This window comes from Heptranchias perlo, unplaced genomic scaffold (assembly GCF_035084215.1).
Source record: "Heptranchias perlo isolate sHepPer1 unplaced genomic scaffold, sHepPer1.hap1 HAP1_SCAFFOLD_70, whole genome shotgun sequence".
NCBI lineage: Eukaryota > Metazoa > Chordata > Chondrichthyes > Hexanchiformes > Hexanchidae > Heptranchias > Heptranchias perlo.
This window is the reverse complement of record NW_027139729.1, coordinates 718,749-742,574: the sequence shown is the minus strand read 5'-3', so window position 1 is coordinate 742,574 and position 23,826 is coordinate 718,749. Positions and strand designations below refer to the sequence as shown.

The 23,826-nt window shown below is 41.4% G+C and overlaps 1 protein-coding gene and 1 long non-coding RNA gene across 2 annotated transcripts in view; both read left to right on the top strand.

Moving 5' to 3' along the window:
- LOC137318446 (zinc finger protein 229-like) overlaps positions 1-23,826 on the top strand; it is a 134,244-nt gene that overhangs the window by 87,396 nt on the left and 23,022 nt on the right. The window lies entirely within an intron of this gene.
- LOC137318448 (uncharacterized) lies at positions 11,812-19,636 on the top strand. Its single transcript, XR_010961911.1, has 3 exons — positions 11,812-12,311; positions 12,686-12,772; positions 17,623-19,636. It is a non-coding gene; the product is annotated as an uncharacterized lncRNA (long non-coding RNA).

Below are 23,826 nucleotides of genomic sequence, written 5' to 3'. Positions count from 1 at the left end.
AGTGAAACCGTCAGTAAAAGACAAGGGAAAGCAACTGGTGTGGAGTGTGTGTGCAGACACTGTGTATCTTTACAGATCTTCACATGCGTCCACATCACGAAACAGAATTGCAATGAAAGCGTCGGAGCTCCAATATGGAATAGATGGATGCATTAACGGTGGGAATTGAGATTTTAAAAATTGCAGATTATGGGGTTAATGCTGAGCATAACGGACAGCTGCAGCACTGTGTTTGTTGAAGGGCGTTAGTCTCCAGCCACTGTGCAGGTCTATTTCTCAGTGATGTGGTGAACTCGAGCATACTGAGGGAGGAAGTTAAGTCTAAATAATGAGATGCGAAAGTTGTATGAATTTACTGGAAACCGATACTTTTACAAACAATTTACTCACTGTCACAAATTGCACAATCCGGGTGTCCTCGGCATGGAAGGAGGAGGAAAATCGAATGCCAATAAGTAAAGCAGCAAAAAATATTTCAGGCTGAAGTTAATTGCGACAGGAAATGTTCACAATGGACACCTGAGGTTTCAGCTCAGAAGCGCTTCACCTCAGACAAACAGGAAGTTAAACACTGACAGTAAGAGCAGAGCATCAGAACCAAGGATGTGTTTAAACACATTGAATGAAAATACATTGAGGCAATCTTTGTAATACGTTTCAAACAGAATAATTAATTTTCGAATGCCACCACAATTACAATCATAAAATTACACAACCTTGCAACGCAGAAGGAGGCCATTCAGCCCATTGTGCCTGTGCCAGCTCCTTAACATAGAAACATAGCAAAAAGGAGCAAGGGTAGGCCATTCGGCCCTTCGGGCCTGCTCCACCCTTCAAAATGATCATGGTTGATCATTTAACTCAGTACCCTGTTCCCGCTTTTCCCCCATATCCATTGATCCCTTTAGCATTAAGAAATATATCTATCTCCTTCTTGAATACATCTAATGACTTGGCCTCCACTGCCTTCTGTGGTGGAGAATTCCACAAGTTCCCCACCCTCTGAATGAAGAATTGTCTCCTCATCTCGGTTCTAAATGGCATATCCCGTATCCTGAGACTGTAACCCCTGGTTCTGGACTCCCCAGCTATCGGGAACATCCTCCTTGCATCTAGTCTGTTTAGTCCTGTTAGAATTTTATATGTTTCGATGAGATCACCTCTCATTCTTCTAAACTCTAGTGAATATAGGCCTAGTCGACCCAATCTCTCCTCATACGTCAGTCCTGCCATCCCAGGAATCAATCTGGTAAACCTTCGTTGCACTCCCTCGATGGCAAGGACATCCTTCCTCAGATAAGGAGACCAAAACTGCACACAATACTCCAAATGTAGTCTCACCAAGGTCCTATATAACATCCCTGATCCTGTACTCAAATCCTCTTGCAATGAAGGCCAACATACCATTCGCCTTCCTAACTGCTTGCTGCACCTGAATGCTCACTTTCAGCGACTGATGTACAAGGACACCCAGGTCTCATTGCACCTCACCTTTTCCCAATCTATCACCATTCAGACAATAATCTACCTTTCTGTTTTTACAACCAAAGCGGATAAACTCACATTTATCCACGTTATACTGCATCTGCTATGTTCTTGCCTACTCATTCAACTTGTCTCGATCACATTGGAACCTCTTTGCATCCTCCTCACAGCTCATATTCCGCCCAGCTTTGTGTCATCTGCATGCTTGGAAATGTTACATTGAGTTCTCTCATCCAGTTCATTGATATATATTGTGAATAGCTGGGGCCCAAGCACTGATCCCTGCGGTACCCCACTGGTCACTGCCTGCCACCCGGAAAATGACCCGGTTATTCCTACTTTCTGTTTCCTGTCTGTCAATCAATTCTCAATCCATGCCAGTATATTCCCCCAAATCCCATGTGCTTTAATTTTGCACACTAACCTCTTTGGTGGGACCTTATCAAAAGCCTTCTGAAAATCCAAATACAACACATCCACTGGTTCTCCCCTATCTATTCTACTAGTTACAGCCTCAACAACCTTTAAAGTGCTATCCAATTGTCCCAGCCGCCTGCACTTTGTCCATAGTCCTGCATGTTTTTTTCCCCGTTAAAGTATTTACCCAATTCCATTTTGAAAGTTACAAATAGAGTTGCAGTAACAGACTGATTCTCGGGCATTCATTTATTAATAAAATTGAATTCAATTCTGTTAAAATACATGCAGAGATGGAATCCCACCTTGTGTCTCCTGTATTTGATATAAGGCGACTTATATACAAACTGATTGGGAGAAATAGGAGAATATAATCAGCATCTTAATCGTGTATTATGCTGCAAATTTAACTGGGCCTTGAAACCAAACTAATTTATTTCTGAGTCCAAATTGTTAAAGTTATTAAAATGACGTTGAAACCACAAGATCTAATTGACATTTTCACGAGAAAGAAATCTATTTGTTCCAGTTTCCACCATTCATTTATCTAAAATGTCAAGTCACCTTGTAGCTCGGTTGGAAATGTAGTCAACTTGAAATTGTAGTAAGCAGTGAGGAGGATAGTAGCAGACTTCAGACAGACTGGTAATAAAATGGGCAGACACATGGCAGATGACATTTAATAGAGAGAAGTGTGAAGAGATGCATTTTGGGAGGAAGAATGCAGCGAGGCAATATAAACCAAATGGTGCAATTTTAAAGGTTTTGCAGAAACAGAGAGACCTGGAGGTGTATGTACACAAATCATGAAAGGTGGCAGTACAAGTTAATAGATCTGTTCAAAAAAATTATCGGATCGATGGCTTTAAAAATAGACATTTACCTGACGAAGGAGGAAGCCTCCGAAAGCTTGTAGATTTCAAATAAAAATTGTTGGACTATAACTTGGTGTTGTAAAATTGTTTACAATTGTCAACCCCAGTTCATCACCGGCATCTCCACATCATTTAAAAATAGAGGCAGAGAGAAAAGAAGCAAAGAGGTTATGCTAAACATTTATAAATCATTGGTTTGACCGCAGCTAAAGTGCTGCGTCCAATTCTGGGCACCACATTGTTGGAAGGCGGTCAAGACCTGACAGAGGGAGCAGTGGAAATTTATTGGAATGATACCAAGGATAGGGAACGTCAATTAATTGGAGAGACTAGAGACTCTGGAATTGTTCTCCTTAGAGCAGAGAAAGTTAAACGATGATTTAATAGAGGTGTTCAAAATCATGAAGGGTTTTGATAGATTAAATAAGGGGAATATATTTGCACTGGCAGAAGAGTCGGTAGCCAAAAGGTACTGATTGAAATGAATTGGCAAAAGAACCAGAGGCGAGATGAGGAGAATTTGTTTTTGCAGTGAGGTCTATCGAGATATCTGTTTGCAAAGAATCCCAATAATCCATAGTCAGTATCAAAATGTGCCTTTGTGCCTATTGACACAAAACAGCGTGAAAAGTTCTTCAAAATGTACAAAAGCCCCGTTTTGGGACTGAGTGAAACCGTCACTGAAAGAAAAAAGAAAGCAGCTGGGTTGGGTGTGTGTCCAAACACTGTGCATTTTTACAGATTCCCACATCTCAACACCACAGAAATGCAATAGAAGTGTCGGAGCTCTATTATGGGATGGATGGATGGATGCATTAACGGTGGGAGTTGATACGAAAACATTGGAAATTAAAAGCTTCATGCTAAGCCCAACGGGCAATTGCAGCACTGTGTTTATTGAAGGACATTAGTCTCCACCCACTCTACAGATCTATATCTCAGTGATATGGTCAGCTCTAGCATATTGAAAGAGGAAGTGGAGTCTAAATAATGAGAACCGAATGGTGTTTGAATTCACTGTAAACTGATACTTTTACAGACACTTTACTGACTGTCACGAATATCATAAAATGAGTGTCATCGCTTTGGAGGGCAAGATCCAAGATGAATAAGTAATGAATTTAAAAATATTATGCAATACATTTTGGTCAGAGGAGTAAGGAGGCCACGTATTCCTTGGAAAATAAGAATCAAAATGGGGTATAGGAGCGAAGGAATCATGGGGTACAGATTTACAAATCATTAACAATAGCAAAGAAAGTTAACAAGACCATAAAAAGCAAACACAGCACTGGGGTTCATTTCTATAGCAATAGAATTGAAAAGCAGAGACATTATTTTAAACTTATACAGAACCTTAGTTGGACCACGCTTAGATAACTGTGCTGAGTTCTGATCGCCACATTTAAAAAAAGACGGATGCAGAGGCACTGGAGAAGGTGCAAAAAAGATTCACAAGAATGAAACCAGAACTGAGTGGTTACGCCCATCAGGAAAGATTGAACATGCTGGGGATCTTTTCTCTAGAAAAGAGAAGGCTGAGGGGTGACATGATAGAGGTTTTGAAAATTATAAAGTGGTTCGATAGGGTAATCGTAGAGAAGACATTCCCACTTGTGAGACAGTTCAAATCCAGGAGCCTAAATATAGAATAGTCACAATAAATCCAACAGGAGAAACTTCTTTACCCAGAGAGTGGTGAGAATGTGAAACTTGATGCATCAAGGAGTAATTGGGGCGAATAGTATAGATGCCTTTAAGGGCAAATTATATAGGTACATGAGAGATAAAGGTGTTGGAGGATATGCCGATAGGGTTAGATGATATAGGGGGCGAGACTCGCGTCGAACATAAACACCGGCACAGATCAATTACGCCGAATGGCCTGTTTCCATGCTGTAAATTCTATATAACATCAGACTGAAGTTAGCAGTGAGAGCAAATACATCAAACCGAAAACTGTGGTTAAACATTTTGAATGTAAATTCACTGTCAATCTTTCTGATATGCTTTCAACCGAAAGTTAATTACCACCAATATTAAAGGTGTAGTAACAGAATTATTCATGGGCATTGATTTATTAATAAAATTCAATTCTAGTCACTTAAAATACATAGACATATTTAATATTGCAACTAACATCTCCTAAGCTATGAATAAGGAGATGTATTTAGGGACAGCATTCGATCAGAATAGTAGAAAGCAGAGGAAACAAACAGTCTCACGGCAAGAGGAGGACAATGCCTCAGGAAACTGAACATTCACAATTTCAGCTGGTTTGGGGCCCGGAATCGAAGTTGGACAGTCAGCTCTTTATTCCGAATAAGGTCAAGGGATCAGGAGGTGGGTCTAATGGGCAAGCTCAGCTCGGAAAGTACATGCGTGGAGATCGGAGGGAAACTAGAAAAAGGCTCAAGATCAGGGCTGGGTGATTGGAGAGCCTTAGGAGAGGTTGGGCGTGGTGATATTGGGAATTGTGGGATGCAGCAGAGGCACCTGAATGGATGGTCTTAATCTTAGTGACTTCGGTTATGTGGAGAAACTGGAAAAACTGGGATTGTTCTCCTGAGAGCAGAGAAGGTTAAGTGGAGATTTAATAGGTGTGTACAAAATTATGAAGGGTTTTGATCGAGTATGAAGGGAGAAACTGGTTCCACTGGCAGGAGGGTCGAGAATCAGAGGATACAGATTAAAGTTAATTGGCAAAAGAACCAGAAGGAGATGAGGATAAATTTTGTTCCGCCAAAAATTGTTATGATCTGGAATGGTGGTGGAAGCAGATTCAATAGTAACTTTCAAAAGCGAATTGGATAGAAACTTGAAAAGGGAAAAAATGCAGAGCGATGGTGAAAGAACAGGAGAATGGGATTAATTTGACAGCTCATTTAAATGCTGTCACATTCATGACGAGCCAAATGGCCTTCCTCTGTGCTGTAAGACTTCATGAAGTTCACGAGGTCCTCTTATTTGTTGTTGGAGGAGAGTGTGGAGGGGGCTGGGAAAGAGATTTATGGAGATTGTGTGTTGTGGGCAAAAGAAGCTGGAGGTTATCTTTGGTCCCCAGGGTCATTCTGGAGCAGAAGGCGGTTTTCAGAGAGGACATAGTGCTTGTTCTAATTCTGGGTCAGCCATATCTGGTGATGGATGGCTAAACCAGTGGTGATCCAGATATGCTCAAGTCTGCACCCCTTGGAATTAAACCAGCAGGAACGATCAGGATAGAAGAGAGGAAACGTTTTACTCGGGGCAAAGGCATCAACGGTTGAAGAACGGGAGTGGTTGAGAAGTTACACAGCCGCAGAAGTATGATGACAAATGGCGGGTCAAAGTCTCGGCAACAGGGAGTGTGAAAGTGTTTATTCCAAAGTTGGAACGCAGAAGTAATTTGATTTGAAGTAAGTAAGGAGATGTGGGTTATGATGGTTGCAAGGAAGTGACCGAGGCCTTGGCAGTGCACAACTCTGGGCACCACACTTTAGGAAGGATGTCAAGGTCTTGGAGAGGGTAAAGAGGAGATTTACCCGGATGATACCAGGGATGAGGGACTTCAGTTATGAGGAGAGATTGGAGAAGCTGGGGTTGTTCTCCTTAGAGCAGGTAAGTGTAAAGGCAGACCTAATAGAGGTATTCAAAATAATGAGGGGCTTTGATAGATCAAGTAGAGTGAAATTGTTTCCGCTGGCAAGTGGTCTGTAACCAGAGGTCACAGATTTCAAATAGTTGGCAAAAGAACTAGAGGGAAATGAGGAGAAATGTTTACATAAAGAGGTTTGCGAAGATCTGGAACACACTACCTGAAAGGGTGATGGAAGCAGATTCCATCGGAACTTTCAAAGGGCAATTGAACATGTACTTGAAGGGGACTAATTTGCAGGGTTATGAAGAAAATAATTCGGGTGTGTTACTAATTTGGATTGCTCGTTCAAGGAGCCAGCATAGACTCGACGGCCGAAAGGCCTCCTCCCACGTTGTAAGATTCTATGATTCTATGATTCTTGTCAACTTGAAATTTTAGTAAGCAATGAGAAGGTTGTTGGCAGAGCTCAGGAGGACATTGGTAGATTGGTGAAAAGGGGAAACACGTGGCAGATGACATTTAATGTAGAGAAGTGTAAAGTGATGTATTTTCGAAAGAAGAGTGAGAAGAGGCAATATAACCTAAATGATCAAATTGCACAGCGGGAGCATTAACAGAGAGACCTGCGGATTCACATTCACAAATCTTTGAAGGTGGTAGTTGGAGATTAAACGGTAAATGCCGACCCTCCTGCCAGTGGAAACAGTCTCTCCCCAACTACTCGATTGAAACCTTTCATTATATTTTTCTGAGCAACGGTCAGCAGTAGCACTGTGTTTGTTGAAGGACATTAGTCTCCACCCACTGTGCAGATCTATATCTCTGTGATGTGGTCAATTGCAGCATACTGAAGGAGGAGGTGGAGTCTAAATAATGAGAACAGAATGGTGTTTGAACTCACTGGGAACCGATACTTTTACAAACAGTTTACTCATTGTTACAAATGTCACAATTCGGGTGAACGGTATGGAAGGAGGAAGTAAATTGAACATGAATAAGTAAAGAATCTGAAAATATTGCAGGCAGAATTTAACAGTGATATCAAATACTTAGAACGGAAGCCAATGGTTTCAGCTCAGAAGCGCTTCACCTCGGACAAAGAGGAAGTTTAACCGCTGACAGTAAGGACAGTCAGCAGAACAAGAATGTGTTTAAACACACTGAATGAAAATTCATTGTGCCAATCTTTCTGATTTTCTTCCAACCGATGGTTATATTCATTAATTCTTTGAAAGCAACCACTATTAGAGGTGCAGTAACGGATATATTCTCAGGCATTCATTTATTCATAAAATATAATTCAAGGGACTTAAAATGAATAAAAATATTTAACATTGCAACTAACATCTCCGAAGCTTTCATTAAGGGAATCTATTTAGGGACAGCACTCAAACAGAATGGGAACCCCTGACAGTAAGAACATTGTAGCAGAACCAAGAATGTGTTGAAATATATTGAATGAAAATACATTGTGGCAATCTTTCTGATAGGCTTTTAACCGAGTAATTAATTAATTCTTTGAAATCCACCCCTAATAGTGGTGCAGGAGCACACTGATTATCAGGCATTCATTTATTAATAAAATTGAATTGAATTCACTTGAAATTGATAGAGATGTTTAATATTCCACCTAATATCTCCTAAGCTAGCAATAAGGGGATATATTAGATTGTGCCCCCTTGTTCTCCATTTCACCATCATAACTGAATAAGGTCTATCGAGAGGTGTAAATTTGTAACTAATTCCATTAATCCATGGTAATTATCAATAGGTGCACTTGGGTCTATTTACACAAAACAGCATGAAAAGTTGGAGATAAGGGGTTAATGCTGAGCCCAACTTGCAGCTGCAGCACTGTGTTTATTGAGGAACATTAGTCTCCACCCACTGTGTCGATCTGTATCTTAGTGACATGGTCAATTCCAGCACACTGAAGGAGGAAGTGGAGTTAAAATAAAATACTCGAGCTGAATGTCGCCTGAATTATTCACCAGAAATATTTAGTTGTACAGACAGTACACACGCGCTCATAAATATCACAAAACCCCTAAAATCGAGATGCAAGATGGAATAGAGAATGAAAAATAAGCAAGCAAACTGAAAATGGCCAGTACTGAAGAGAACAGTAAGAGCAGTTGGCTTCATGGCGGAAGAAAGCGGTTTCAACTCAGAGGAGGGTTCGTTCAAAGAAAGAGGAACTTAACCTCTGACAGAGGGAACAATGTCTCAACACCAACGGAATAACTAAAAATATATTTACTAGATTATCCACTGAATGTGTTAAAATGTTTCTTCTCCCCTTTTTTCTCTCTATCTCCCCCAAAGAGGTGTATTCACGAAGGGAGTTGCTCAGGGCCGCCCTCCAATACCCCACCGCATTATCTGCTCATGTCTGAGTGCAGGGGTTGATTGACCTGAGGTCAGCCGTGGTGACCCCTGTCGAACTGCACCCTCCTAACGCGCATGCTCACTTCCAAGCATGGAACATTTCGTATCAGAGAATCAGAGAAGGTTACTGCACGGCAGGAGGTCATTCGGCCCATCGAGTCCGTGCTGGCTCTATGCATGAGCAATCCATCTAGTCCCACTGCCCCGCCAAAAATAGCAGGGCTCGTTCGAGATCAATTAAGATGCGATAAGGCGACACTTGGCCGATATTTCATTCAATGGCTTTGTGGCACTGAGCCCACTGGTATCGCCCCCACTCCACCCCGCCCCTCCCCCCCCCCACCTTGATAGAGATCAGCAAACTCAGCGGATGTCGATCGTGGAATTTTCCTTTTATATACATCTTACTCCGACACTGTAGACAGTAACTGGGCTATCGGGAGACCAATATCTCCCCTTTTCAGCCCGTCTCAAGGCGCCTCACGGGAGCGTTATCAAACAAAATGTGACACCGAGCCACTGAAGGAGATATTAGCTCAGGTGACCAACAGTTGGTCAAAGCTGCAGGTTTTAACAAACAGATTCTCATAGATTCAATTATCAAAGAAAAACTAGATCCGAGATACTTTAATACCGATATGAAGAGAGATTGTCCCCTCACCGTTACACTCCCCTCACCGTTACCCGCAGAGAATTCAGCACAAGCAAGCAACCGCTCTGAATGCTTTCCAATGTAGAAGGCTCCACACCAAATTATGAGATACCGGAGTTCGGACACCGCCGGGTTCAGTCTCACTCTCCCGCTTACAGTTGCCCACTCAGACCGGGAATTGGTATAAAATTGTTTCACGACTCACCAAACAGCAATAAAAAGGCGGTTGTATCCATTTTCGAAGAAGTGCTACTTTGAGACATGAGAGATGTAAGGAACGGCGACTGAATCACTTGCTCCAACTCACAGAAGGACAAACCCGGAAGGGTTGAGAGACTGAGAGCGGATACAGAGGCTGGGTGGGAATGAGTTGGTTCCCACAATTGAAGCAACAACACCGAGTTTTGTACAACCTGAAATAAGATGTGGTTTGGGCATTGCAATGATCTAATATGGCAGCCTTTGACTATTAGACGGTGATCATAGGATGAAGGGGTGAGAATGGACCATTTACCCAGAACAACACCGTAAATCATTTGTGTTTAGTTGGAACGATTGCTCCCATCATGGTCAGGATCTCTATTACTGGGAAGGGACCGTGTCCCACTTCAGGCACTCGGTGTCAGCATCAAGCACCCAAATTTCAGGCGCAGGAAAATGTAACAACAAAGTGCCTCAACCCAAACCTCAGGAGAGCTACTGTATCGATTATTGCTTTTCTATATCACAAAACAGCCCTCCCGTGGGCGAGTTGAGCGAGGTGTTGTCCTTATTACATTACAGACGATTAAAAATAAAACTGGAACATCCAAACCCGGCAGCAATTTAGTTCCACGGAAGTCTGGTATAATGAATATAGATGGATATGTTCAATGTGACTCTGATATTGAGTTGGTTTACTCTCTCATATCGCCCTGGTAACGACTGTGAGAAAGAAAATACCACCTCCAGCTTTCTCCATCCGCCAATTTCAAACCGTTTATCGATAATAGAACCGAAACACAGCGCTCCGCACAAACCCTGACAGACTCGGGCTTCATATTCAAGGATTTCCAGAAACACGGAGCTTTTAAATAAATTCCGTTACAATTAACAGTCAGTAATATTCCTGCCTAAATACAGTCCCTTCTCTCACAAGTCAACCCGCCTTCTTCCATTTCAGTCCCAGACCCGATTCGATCTCCACACACATCCCCTCCCAGACGGGTTCAGCAGTTTATAAACACCTTATTCCAGCTGATTTGGAGAATCTCATGTGTTGGTGTTTGAGTTGTGACGCGGAGTTTCTCCGCCAGTGTTACAGTCTCTCAGACACTCTCGCCCTGAATCTGTAAAAAGAAAATAACCGTGAACTGGGACTGGAGCCGAACACATCCCCAGTTACAGTGAGGCCCGGACACCCCATTCTCAGTGTTTTATATCAGACAGTCTCCCACCTTCATGTTCAGCACTAGAGAGAGACAAACACACACTGTCCGTCTCACACTTCCAATCGGTGTGTCTATATCACGCTTGCCAGCATTATCCAACCTACATACACAGCACCAGAGAGAGACAGACAGACAGACACGATGAGAGAGAGAGACAGAGAAAGCGTAGAGACAGAGACAGACAGACATACACAGTATCAGTTCCAGACTGAACTGTAAAGTTGCGTTTTATCCAGAAAGATCCCATTGTTGAGAAAGAAGGTGCAGTCTCATCTCTCACTGTTATTGTACCAGAGACAGACACATTATTAATCCCACACTGAGGGAAAGTGCAGAGAGTGAAAGAACAATGGGCTGCATTTAACCCTCTTTTGCCTGTTCTACCATCTGCAGTTATACAGCTCAGGGCCGTTCGGCATTATTCTCAGTAGACCGAGAGTTTAACTCCGGTTAAATTAATCTATGATGTTTGCTGTCAGATATTAATCCTACACGGTCCAAACAAACACACCGATTCACTCTTTCCTCACATGTTTCTCCAGGATTGGTTTGAGAAATGCTCGCATCAGTTTTATCAGTAAGTTGTACGAGAATGAACAAAATCCATAGACCCATTTCAGAGCCGCCCACTTCATCTCTGAAAGACTCTTTTCCATCAAAAGATACCGAGAGAAACAGCAGGGATGGAAACATCTAGTTTAATAGTTAGAGATTGTAAAGTCAGTCTGATTCCAGCGTTAGGCACTGGTGGAATCCCATCTGTTTTCCATTCTGGTGCCTGTTCCTGCACTGCCTGTGGACCCCATTCCCTCTGACCTTTCCCCCAGACCCACTTCCTTTGCTCAGACTCTGAAAAATTCCAATTGGGGAAAGTTTCCATCGATTTTTGTATTGGGAATTAAACCAGATATCTGCGCATGCGTGACTCAGCCCCGCCCCCAGCGCTGGTTGTTGGTGAGCAGAAGAGCGCATGCGCGCTGCCCTCCCCCAGCTCGGCCTGTGGGCGCCATTCCCTCAGTGAGCGGAAGAAGATGGTTTAAAACAGCCGGGAATGGAGAGATCACGGCCCCCGGGGGAAGGGAGCAAAGAGCAGCCTCGTTACAGCAGCTCATCGCTTCGGGACCGTGTCCGCAGATGGGCTCAGAGATCGGCATTGAGTCCGGGGGAAGGTCAGGGGGAGTCCGGGGGCTGTTTGTAAGAGGCGGAGTGGATCAGGAACTGGTCCCGGAACATGGAGTGAGCGGGGGAAGGGAGAGGTCATTCTCGGGCTGTGTTTGTCCAGGGTGTGTCCAGGGTAAGGGAGACAGAATGGGAAGAACCTGCTATTTAAAATCATTGCTGCTTTCTCTCCCCAAACCAGTAGTGAATGTTCCTGGTTTAGTTCCAGTCTCACCCTGTTTATTGTTATTGGACAGTGAAGAGTGGAAACAGAGCCGGACAGTAAGGATGTGGGGAGTTATACAAAGAGCATCTATTGCAGGCACCAGGTGAGAAGTGTGAAGGACACATTTTAAACGGCGGCTGTTTGCTTTCAGTTGAACGGTTAGTCCCATGGGAGAGGGGATTAGAAACCTGACCTGTACAAAGATCCCTGCCCCAACGGGTAGTCCCATTCATGTGTTAGTGGAGGGGTTGGGTTGTGTCTGGATGTCTCTAAATTGTTGTAAAACAGCCCAACACACCTGGTGTGCAGAAGCTGAGTGCTGCAGTACTGCAGTGGAGTCAGACACTGACACTGTTCGAATCGCTGTTTTATATTTAAGGATATTCAAAATAATTATTTACAGATATTAAACTGATCACTTCTGTATTTTCTTCCTCACCTGTTCTTGAGTTACCAGACATACGTTTCTTTCTACAGGCAAACCCGTGAAGGATCCACAATGAATGTGAAGTTTCGTCCACCCGAGGCACAAGGAACAGTGCAGCCAGCTCCTTCTCACGTACAGTAAGTACATTATCACTCACAGAGCACAGAGACACAGACAGGTCATCAGTTCCACAGTCTCAGACAGCAGAAGTACTCAGTCCCACAATGATCCCAAATTCCAGAGACACATTTTCAATCCACAGTCAAACAGAGCACGTGAGGCAGACACTGTTCCATTTCCCCCTAACTCAGTCCCACTGACAGGGAGATAAAAAAATCCCAGTCCAAAATCACACTCTCAGATTGTCTATTTCACAAAGGGGCAACATTAACCATGAATTAAATACCAGATAGAAATCACACATGGTACCCGATTGAAAGGTCCAAAATGAATCCCAATAATATTCCTCGAGATTCCGATTGAATTCGAGCCCAGAACTCTCACACACATGTGAGTTTAATACTTGCAGTATCCATTCAAATAGTGTACCATTCGAATACAAATTGCTAGTGCAAAACTCACGTACAGTATCAGATTGAGAAATGCTGTGACAGTGTAACCTGAGAAACAAATTAGATATCAGTTTATAATATACTCATAGTATGAGATTTAAAGGAACAGTATCAATTCTGTTAGTCCAGACTGAGATACACATTACACACGAGTCCAAAAATCTTATAAAATAAAATTTAAAGTTACAGTATCAATTCCTTCAGTGCAGACTGATCTGCACATTATATACCAATTCACCATATCATTTTGAAAGATTCATTATCATTCACAATAGTAATCACAGAAATACACATTCAATACTAGTCCAAAAAGCACACAAATTATCTGATTAAAACCTCCAGCATCAAATCCTAAAGTGTATCCATTTTTACCAATTAAATAATGAGAAAAACTACTTAAACATTAAGATATTAAAGCGAAAGTATTGAATACCATAATATAATCTGAGAGAATAATTGCATAGAGATACAGAATGAATCTCACACTCAGATACAGTACAGAGACACACAGACACAGAATGAATCCCACACTCACCATACTGTACCAGAGACTGACAGATGCAGAAGGAATCCCAAACACACATACAGTACTAGAGGTTGCCAGACATAAATTCAATCCCACACTCAAGTATGGTACAAGAGATGACAGATGCAGAATGAATCGCACACAGGCATACAGTACCAAGGACTGACACATACCGAGTTCATCCCACACGATCATAAAGCACCAGAGACTGACAGGTAAAGTATGAATCGCATACTCACACACAGTACCTGAGACTGACAGATACAGAATGAATCCCACAATCACATACAGTACCAGAGACTGACAGACACAGAATGAATCCCACACTCACACACAGTACCTGAGAATGGCAGATAGAGAAGGAATCCCACATCCACACACAATACCAGAGACTGACAGATACAGAATGATTCCCACACTCACATCGAGTACCAGGAACAGAATGAATTTCACTCACATACAGTAGCAGAAACTGACAGATACAGAATGAATGTCACAGTCACATTACTGCAGACTGAGTTACACTTTACAGACCAGTCCAAAAATATCCTGGTGCCAGCTTGAAAGGTACATTATAAATTCCATTAGTGCAGACTGAGCTACATATTAGATATATTGGTAAATACTCATAGAGTATTATACTGAAATAAACAGTATCAATACCATTGGTTCAGACTGAGCTACACATTATATACCAGTCCAAAAACCTCATAAATGATCAGACAGTAAGATACAGTTTCAATTCTATTAGCACCGCCTGAGCTGTACATTACATACAAGACTGAAAATCCCATACAACATTAGACTGAAAGATACAATATCAATTCCATTCGCACAGACTGAGCTACATGTTACTCACCAGTCCTAAAATCTCAGAGTATCAGATTGAAAGATTCAGTATCACTTCCATTATTGAAGACTGAGCTACACATCACATTCCAGTCCAAAAATCTCATACAGTTTCAGACTGATAGATACAGTATCAATTCCTTTAGTGCGGGATGAGCTGCATATTACATACCCGTCCAAAAATCTCATACAGTGTTCGACTTAGATACAGAATTAATCCCATTATTGCAGACTGAGCTACACATTAAATACCAGTCCAGTAATTTCACCATGAACAGATTGAAAGGTACATTATCATTCACAATTGAGTTCAGAGATTAAGATGTAATCCCACTCCAAAACTCACACACATTGTTTGATTAAAGAAAATCAAAAAGTAATCCATATTTACAAATTAAATAATCAACGGAGAACTATATATAATTTAAAGTATTAAAGATACAGATTCAAATAAGATACTGTAAACTGAAATAAGAATACAGAATGAATTCAGACTTGCACATTGTCTCAGAGACTGAATTACAGAATGAATCGCACAATGAGATAAAGTAGCAGAGAATGATAGATACAGAATGAATCCCACACTCACATATAGCACCAGAGACTGGCAGATACAGAATGAATCCCACATTCAGATATTGCAGCAGAGACTGGCAGATACAGAATGAATCCATCACTTATATATAGTACCCCTGAGACTGACAGATGCAGAATATACACCAAGCTCACAGTCAGTACCAGAGACTGACAGATATAGAATGAATCCTACACTCACATACAGTACCAGGAACAGAATGAATCTCACTCACGCACAGTACCAGGGGCTGACAGATAAAGAATGAATCTCAAACTCACAAACAGTACCAGAGACTGACAGATGGAGAATGAATCGCACAATCACATTACTGCAGACTGAGTTACGCATTACATACCAGTCCAAAAATCTCACAGTGTCAGATTGAAAGATAAAGTGTCAATTCCATTGGTGCAGACTGAGCTACATATTCGATATATTGGTAATACTCATGTTATACTGAAATAAACAGGATCAATACCGTTGGTACAGACTGAGCTACACATTACATCCCAGTCCACAAATCACATTAATGATTAGACTGGACGGTATAGTTTAAATTCCATTTGCACCACCTGAGCTAAAATTATATAACAGACCAACAACCTCATACAATATTAGACTGAAAGATACAGAATCAATTCCTTTAGTGCAGAATGATCTATATGTTACTCACCAGTCCAAAAATCTCTCACAGTGTTAGACTCAGATACTGAATTAATCCCATTATTGCAGACTGATCTACACATTACATACCAGTCCAGTAATTTCAACGTGAACAGATTGAAAGGTACATTATCATTCACAATAGAGTTCAGAGATTAAGATGTAATACCACTCCAAAACTCACATACATTGTTTGATTAAAGAAAATCGAAAAGTGCATCCATATTAACATATTAAATACTCGACAAAGAACTGTATATACTTTGGAGTGTTAAAGATACAGTTTCAAGTACGATACTCTGAACTGAAATAAGAATATGGAATGAATTCAGACTTGCACATTGTCTCAGAGACTGAATTACATAATGAATCCAACACTGAGATAAAGCAGCAGAGAATGGCAGATACAGAATGAATCCCACTCACACAGACAGTACCAGAGACTGACAGGTACATAGTTAATTCCACACTCACATACAGCACCACAGACTGACAGTGATGGAATTAATCTCACACTGAAATAAAGCACCAGAGACTGTCAGATACAGAATAAACCCCACTCTCATATACAGTATCAGAGACTGACCTCTACTGGACGTAAGCGACAACTGCAATGAGGGAACAAATTTACATTATCTGTCATGGTTACAGAAACAGGACAATGTGCAATGTGAGGAAAGTTTCTGTCTGTAACTTTTACTCTCCTATTTTTGGACATTTTGACGGTGAAACATGAAGACAATTGATTCATAATAAAGTTTTTGTTTCATTCATTCGACAGTTGTGAATTTGCCCCATTATATTTCACTGTACATTGTGCAGTATTTCTCTCTGATTTCTCAGGACACGATTCACATTGCTCCTCTACCCCATTTAGACTCTTATTTTCCAAACAGTATGTGGCCTCCTTATTCCCCGTAGCGAAATGTAGCATCTCACACCTTTCTATATTGAAATTCAATGGCCATTTACACGGCCGTTCTGCAAGTTTATTTTGTCCCAATCTTCCTCAGTATTGACAATACCCCCGAACTCAATTACAAGAATTTAACACAACATTACAAGTAGTGTTTGGTCAAACAAAATGTACTTGCAGCTCGTCTCCATTCCCAGTTTTTCTAAATCCCACCCGTGCAATATAATGTGAAGAATGAGTTTATCTTCTGTCCCTCTCTCATCTGTAAACTTCAATGACCCGGGGTTTGGGGACATCTACTGGCCGGAAGCAGAACTGCAACAGTTCGGAACAAATTGCTGAAACCGGACAATGTGCAGTGTGAGCGTGTTTGTGATTGGTGGCAGGTATTAAATCTGATTTTTTAAAACCCAACCATTAAACTTTAGTGTTTGTTATTGAACAGTAAACAGAGCCGGACAGTAAGGATGTGGGGAGTTATACAAAAAGCATTTATTGCAGGCCTCAGGTGAGAAGTTTGAAGGACGCATTTTAAGCAGCGGCAGTTTTGTTTTGGTTGAACGGTTAGTCCCAAGGGAGAGGGAAATATCAATCTGATATGTGCAAAGGTCCCGTCCCCATCGGGTAGTCCCATTCATGGATCAGTGCAGGGGTTGGGTTTTGTCTGGATGTCACTAAATTGTTGTAAAACGGCCCAACACACCTGGTATGCAGAAGCTGAGTGCTGCAGTACTGCAGTGGAGTCAGACACTGACACTGTTTGTATCGGTGGTTTTCATTTGTGGATATTAAAATGATTATTAACCGAGAGATTCAATTGATCACTTCTGTATTTTCTACCTCACCTGTTCTTGAATTACAAGAGATACTTTTTATTCCTTCAGTTAAATCCTCGAAGGACTCAGAATCCGTGTGATGTTTGCTGCACCCGAGGCACAAGGAACAGTGCAGCCAGCTCCTTCTCACACACAGTATGTGCATTATCACTCAGAGCACAGAGACACAGACATGTCATCAGTCCCACAGTCTCAGACAGCAGAAATAGTCAGTCCCACACTGATCCCAATCCAACAGTCAAACAGAGCACGAGAGACAGACGGAATTTCCATTTCACAACGACTCAGCACCGCTGACTGGCAGATAAATAATTCCCAGTGCAAAATCACACCCAGTATCAGGTTGAAAGGCACTGTGTCAATCTCACGTTATTTCAGCCTTAGCTACAAATTAAATACCAGATAGAACTGACACATTGTACCGATTGATAGGTACAGAATGAATCACAATAGTGTACTCCAAGATTCAAATTAAATACCAGCCCACAACTCACACACATTATGAGTTTAAAGATGCAGTATTCATGACAATATTGTACACTGAGATACAAATTAGATACCATTTCAGATGTTACCCATATTTGACTCACATATATGTCCAAAATTCTCATAGTGTCAGAATGAAATGTACAGTTTCAATTCCTTTACTGCAGACTGAGGTACACATTAGATGCCAGTCTAAAATTATCATACAGTATCAGATTGAAAGGCACAGTATCAATCCCATTAGAGCAGACTGAGCAACACATCACATACCAGTCCAAAAATCTCAGTGTCAGGTTGAAAGATACAGTATCAATCCCATTAGTGCAGATTGAGCTACACATTATATACCAGTCCAAAATTCGCATGCAGTATTAGACTGGAAGATAAAATATCAATTCCTTTACTGCAGACAGAGGTTCACATTAGATACCTGTCCAAAAATCACGTACAGTATCAAACTGAAAGATATAGTATCGATTTGATTAGTACAGACTGACCGACACGTTACATACCAGTACACAAATCTCACACAGTATCTGACTGGAAGATACAGTATCAATTCCATTAGTGCAGACTGAGCTACACCTTCCAAACCAGTCCAAATATATTACACAGTGTCAGACTGAAAGGTAAATTATGAATTCCTTTAGTGCAGACTGAGCTACACATTATATTCAGTCCAAAATTCACATACATGATCATACTGAAACATACAGTGTGAGTCCTATTAGTGTAGACTCAGCTACACATTAGAAACCAGTCCAAAAATCTCTCGCAGTGTCTGACTGAAAGTTAGAGTGTCAATTCCATTAGTACAGTCTGAACCACACATTACATACCAGTCCAAAAATCTCACACAGTATCTGACTGGAAGATACAATATCAATTCCATTAGCCCAGACTGAGCTACACAATAAATATCAGTCCAATAATTTCACAGTAAAAGATTGAAATGTACATTATCTTCACATAAATTAAGATGTAATCCTAAAACAAAACTCACACACGTTGTTTGATTAAAATAAAATCCAAAAGTGTATCCATATTTACAAATTAATGGTAGATTAAGGATTTGCATACATTAATGAATTAAAGATACAATTTCAAGCAACATACTGTAACCTGAAATAACATTACAGAAGAAATCCAGACTTGCACTTTGCCCAGAGACTGAGTTTCAGAATGAATCTCACACTGTGATAAAATACCAGAGACTGACAGTCACACAATGAATGCACCACTCATACACATTCCCAGAGATTGACTGATACAGAATGAATCCCACACTCACAGAATGTATTGGAGACTGATGGATATAGATTGAATATCACACTCATATACAGGCAGAGAATTAATCCCACACTCACGTATAGTCTGACATCTACTGGCCATAAGTGAGAACTGTAACAGAGTGGAACAAATTCACATCATCTGTCGTTGTTGCAGATTCAGGACAATGTGCAATGTGAGGAAATAGTTTCTCTCTGTTACTTCTATTCTCGTATTTTTTCATATTTTGTTAGTGAAAAATTAGACAATTGATTCATAATAAAGTTTTTGTTTTGCTCATTCGAAAGTTGCCCCATTATGTTTCACTCTTCATTGCGCAATATTTCTGTCTGATTTCTCAGGACACGATTTATATTAATTCAAATAAACCGAACTGAAACACAAATAAAAACAGAGCGCAAATCTGGAAGTTTCAATGACGACCGTCAGAAGTGAAAGGGATAAAACATAGAAAAAATTAAAACTGAAAATGCTGGAAAGACTCAGCAGGTCCGGCAGCATCTGTGGAGAAGGGAAGCTCGGGTTAACGGTTCAGGACTATGACCCTTCTATAGATCAGAAAGGTTAATCCGACATAATTTAAATAAAGAACGGGAATTAGCAGAGGAAAAGACTGCAGAAAATCAATTAATTTCACTGAATCTGGGCAATTGTGTCCCGCATCCACTGTACAGATCAGCATAAATAATAATACAAAGGATCAGAGTTAAATTCAACGTTATGGGGGAAATACATTAATTTAAAACATTTTTTAATATAAATTAGACCCGTTTGTGTTTTGGAAACACTATCCCTCTGAACATCATCAAATTCGGTTCCAGTCTTGGTGTTTCTGAATTCAGCGTGCTGGGATTCAAACCTGTTGTAATTAACTGCTTGGAAGGCAGCTATCCTCACCATTATAGCGCCTTATTTTACAAGGAGGGAGAAATGGAATGTTTCTGTGGAGTTTGGGACTGAATTGCTCCCTTTGGGTTTCTGGCACTATAAACATAGACAATAAATATTTCCCAAACATCAGCCCCTGAACAGACACAACAAGCTGATGGAATTTCTCATTCACAGATATTAAATAAGAGGATGGCAAAAGCGAACAGGAAGAGGTTGGGAAGAAGTCACAAAAACAATTAGGGAAGGAAACAGGAACCACGAAATCAAATTATCAAGGAATATCAAAAGAAATAGTAAATTATTCTACAGACACAAAAATAACAAAATGAAAATCAGAATATCTTGAGGGTCACCCGGGGATTCACAAGATAAACTGACAGGTAACGTCAGCGAAATGGCAGAAATATTGAGGTTTGGGGACATCTACTGGCCGGAAGCAGAACTGCAACAGTTGGAACAAATTGCTGAAACCGGACAAGGTGCAGTGTGAGCGTGTTTGTGATTGGTGGCAGGTATTAAATCTGATTCGATATCTGAAGAAACCAATCAGAGTGTGAAAGGAAAAGGTGACGTTGCATCACTCCCAATGACCCAATCACAATCATTGCCTTCCCCCATCCCTCATTACCATAGGGCTGTGGGGCTGCCTATTTAATCCGAGCTCGGATCTGATTTGGGTCATTTCTGGGTCTGAGATTGAGTTTGAAAATGCCTGAGGACAAGAAAGCAGCTCCCAAGAAGGGCGCCAAGAAAACCTTGAGTAAAGCACCAGCCAAGGGCGGCAAGAAGCGGAGAAAGTCGAGGAAGGAGAGTTACTCCATCTACGTCTACAAAGTGATGAAGCAGGTTCACCCCGACACCGGCATCTCCTCCAAGGCCATGAGCATCATGAACTCCTTTGTGAACGATATTTTCGAGCGCATCGCGGGTGAGGGACAAAGGCGGTGACCAAGTACACCAGCTCCAAGTAAAACTCCACAATGTACTGAAAAAAAACAACGGCTCTTTTAAGAGCCACCCACAACCTCTCTGAGGGAGCTGCATTTCCTATATACTTCGGATTATTTTGATACTGTAATATTATTCCAATCTTATAATTAAGTGATACTGTAACTGCCCCGTTGAAATCCCTGACCCATAAACTGATCCGCTCCTTCCCCTTTGCTTCGCTCTTAAAGCGTTACAATTCTGTCTCACTCCCTTCGTATTTCATTTAACTGTAAGAATCCATTCTCCGAATGTTTACTAGCTGATGTGAAAATCCTCACATTAACAGCAAACCCACCCCTTGCAGAAACACAGCGGAATAGGGTGAGAATGAGAGCTCCGTCCGGGTCCCAATTTTCACAGAAGCACTCCCGGCTCTGTGAGAAGGAACCAATCTATAACGTGTCACTTTTATAAAGACTAAATTGAAATGTGTTCCTTCACGGAATGCTGTGAATGGGGATTTAGTCCCGAACGGTATAGTTTGAAAGCGATGCGAGAATGAGCCATAATTTAAAACAGATTTTAAACAGCGCCAGCGATTGGTGACGGGTAGCGCTGAATAAGACAAGATACAAAGAACGGGTTTAAAATCTTGTGCTCAGGGCGACATTGATCGAAATCCGGTCCTTTACTACACTGAAATTGGCGGGCTTTTTGAAATTCATCAAATTCCTGGTCTGACCGTTGAGGCCGGTAAATCCCGCCCTCTTCTGATTCCCAGCTATCTGATTGGTTAATGAAATAGGCAAATGAGGTGTATTAAAGAACAACCAATCAGATGATCTTTCAGTCTACAAGAAGGGTAAATACGGAAATCATTCTTCATTCTTTGTGAAAGTGTTTGTGAGATTGTGGAAATGTCTGGAAGAGGAAAAACCGGCGGTAAAGCTCGGGCCAAGGCCAAGTCTCGATCATCCCGGGCCGGACTGCAGTTCCCTGTGGGACGTGTTCACAGGCACCTGCGAAAGGGGAACTACGCTGAACGTGTGGGTGCCGGAGCCCCGGTCTATCTGGCTGCTGTGCTCGAGTATCTGACGGCTGAAATCCTCGAGCTGGCCGGCAACGCGGCCCGGGACAACAAGAAGACCCGCATCATCCCCAGACACCTGCAGCTGGCCATCCGCAACGACGAGGAGCTCAACAAGCTGCTGGGACGGGTGACCATCGCTCAGGGCGGGGTGCTGCCAAATATCCAGGCCGTGCTGCTGCCGAAGAAAACCAGCACTGTGAGCTCCAAGAGCAAGTAAAGCAGCCAAGATTTAATCTGATAACCCAAAGGCTCTTTTCAGAGCCACCCACTGTATCGATGAAAGGGCTGGTTACTCTATGAACGGGGTTAGAAATTAATTTAAAAATAAAGAATCTGTTTCAGATCTGGTGATTTTACGTTCTTTGATTCCGATTCTAGATCTAACTGCCTCCCATTAGTTACAAACTAACGATATTTTCTTAAATACAAATGATGTGTTGCAGTATGAATCTCACACTCAGATACAGTACAGAGACACACAGACACAGAATGAATCCCACACTCACCATACTGTACCAGAGACTGACAGATGCAGAAGGAATCCCAAACACACATACAGTACTAGAGGTTGCCAGACATAAATTCAATCCCACACTCAAGTATGGTACAAGAGATGACAGATGCAGAATGAATCGCACACAGGCATACAGTACCAAGGACTGACACATACCGAGTTCATCCCACACGATCATAAAGCACCAGAGACTGACAGGTAAAGTATGAATCGCATACTCACACACAGTACCTGAGACTGACAGATACAGAATGAATCCCACAATCACATACAGTACCAGAGACTGACAGACACAGAATGAATCCCACACTCACACACAGTACCTGAGAATGGCAGATAGAGAAGGAATCCCACATCCACACACAATACCAGAGACTGACAGATACAGAATGATTCCCACACTCACATCGAGTACCAGGAACAGAATGAATTTCACTCACATACAGTAGCAGAAACTGACAGATACAGAATGAATGTCACAGTCACATTACTGCAGACTGAGTTACACTTTACAGACCAGTCCAAAAATATCCTGGTGCCAGCTTGAAAGGTACATTATAAATTCCATTAGTGCAGACTGAGCTACATATTAGATATATTGGTAAATACTCATAGAGTATTATACTGAAATAAACAGTATCAATACCATTGGTTCAGACTGAGCTACACATTATATACCAGTCCAAAAACCTCATAAATGATCAGACAGTAAGATACAGTTTCAATTCTATTAGCACCGCCTGAGCTGTACATTACATACAAGACTGAAAATCCCATACAACATTAGACTGAAAGATACAATATCAATTCCATTCGCACAGACTGAGCTACATGTTACTCACCAGTCCTAAAATCTCAGAGTATCAGATTGAAAGATTCAGTATCACTTCCATTATTGAAGACTGAGCTACACATCACATTCCAGTCCAAAAATCTCATACAGTTTCAGACTGATAGATACAGTATCAATTCCTTTAGTGCGGGATGAGCTGCATATTACATACCCGTCCAAAAATCTCATACAGTGTTCGACTTAGATACAGAATTAATC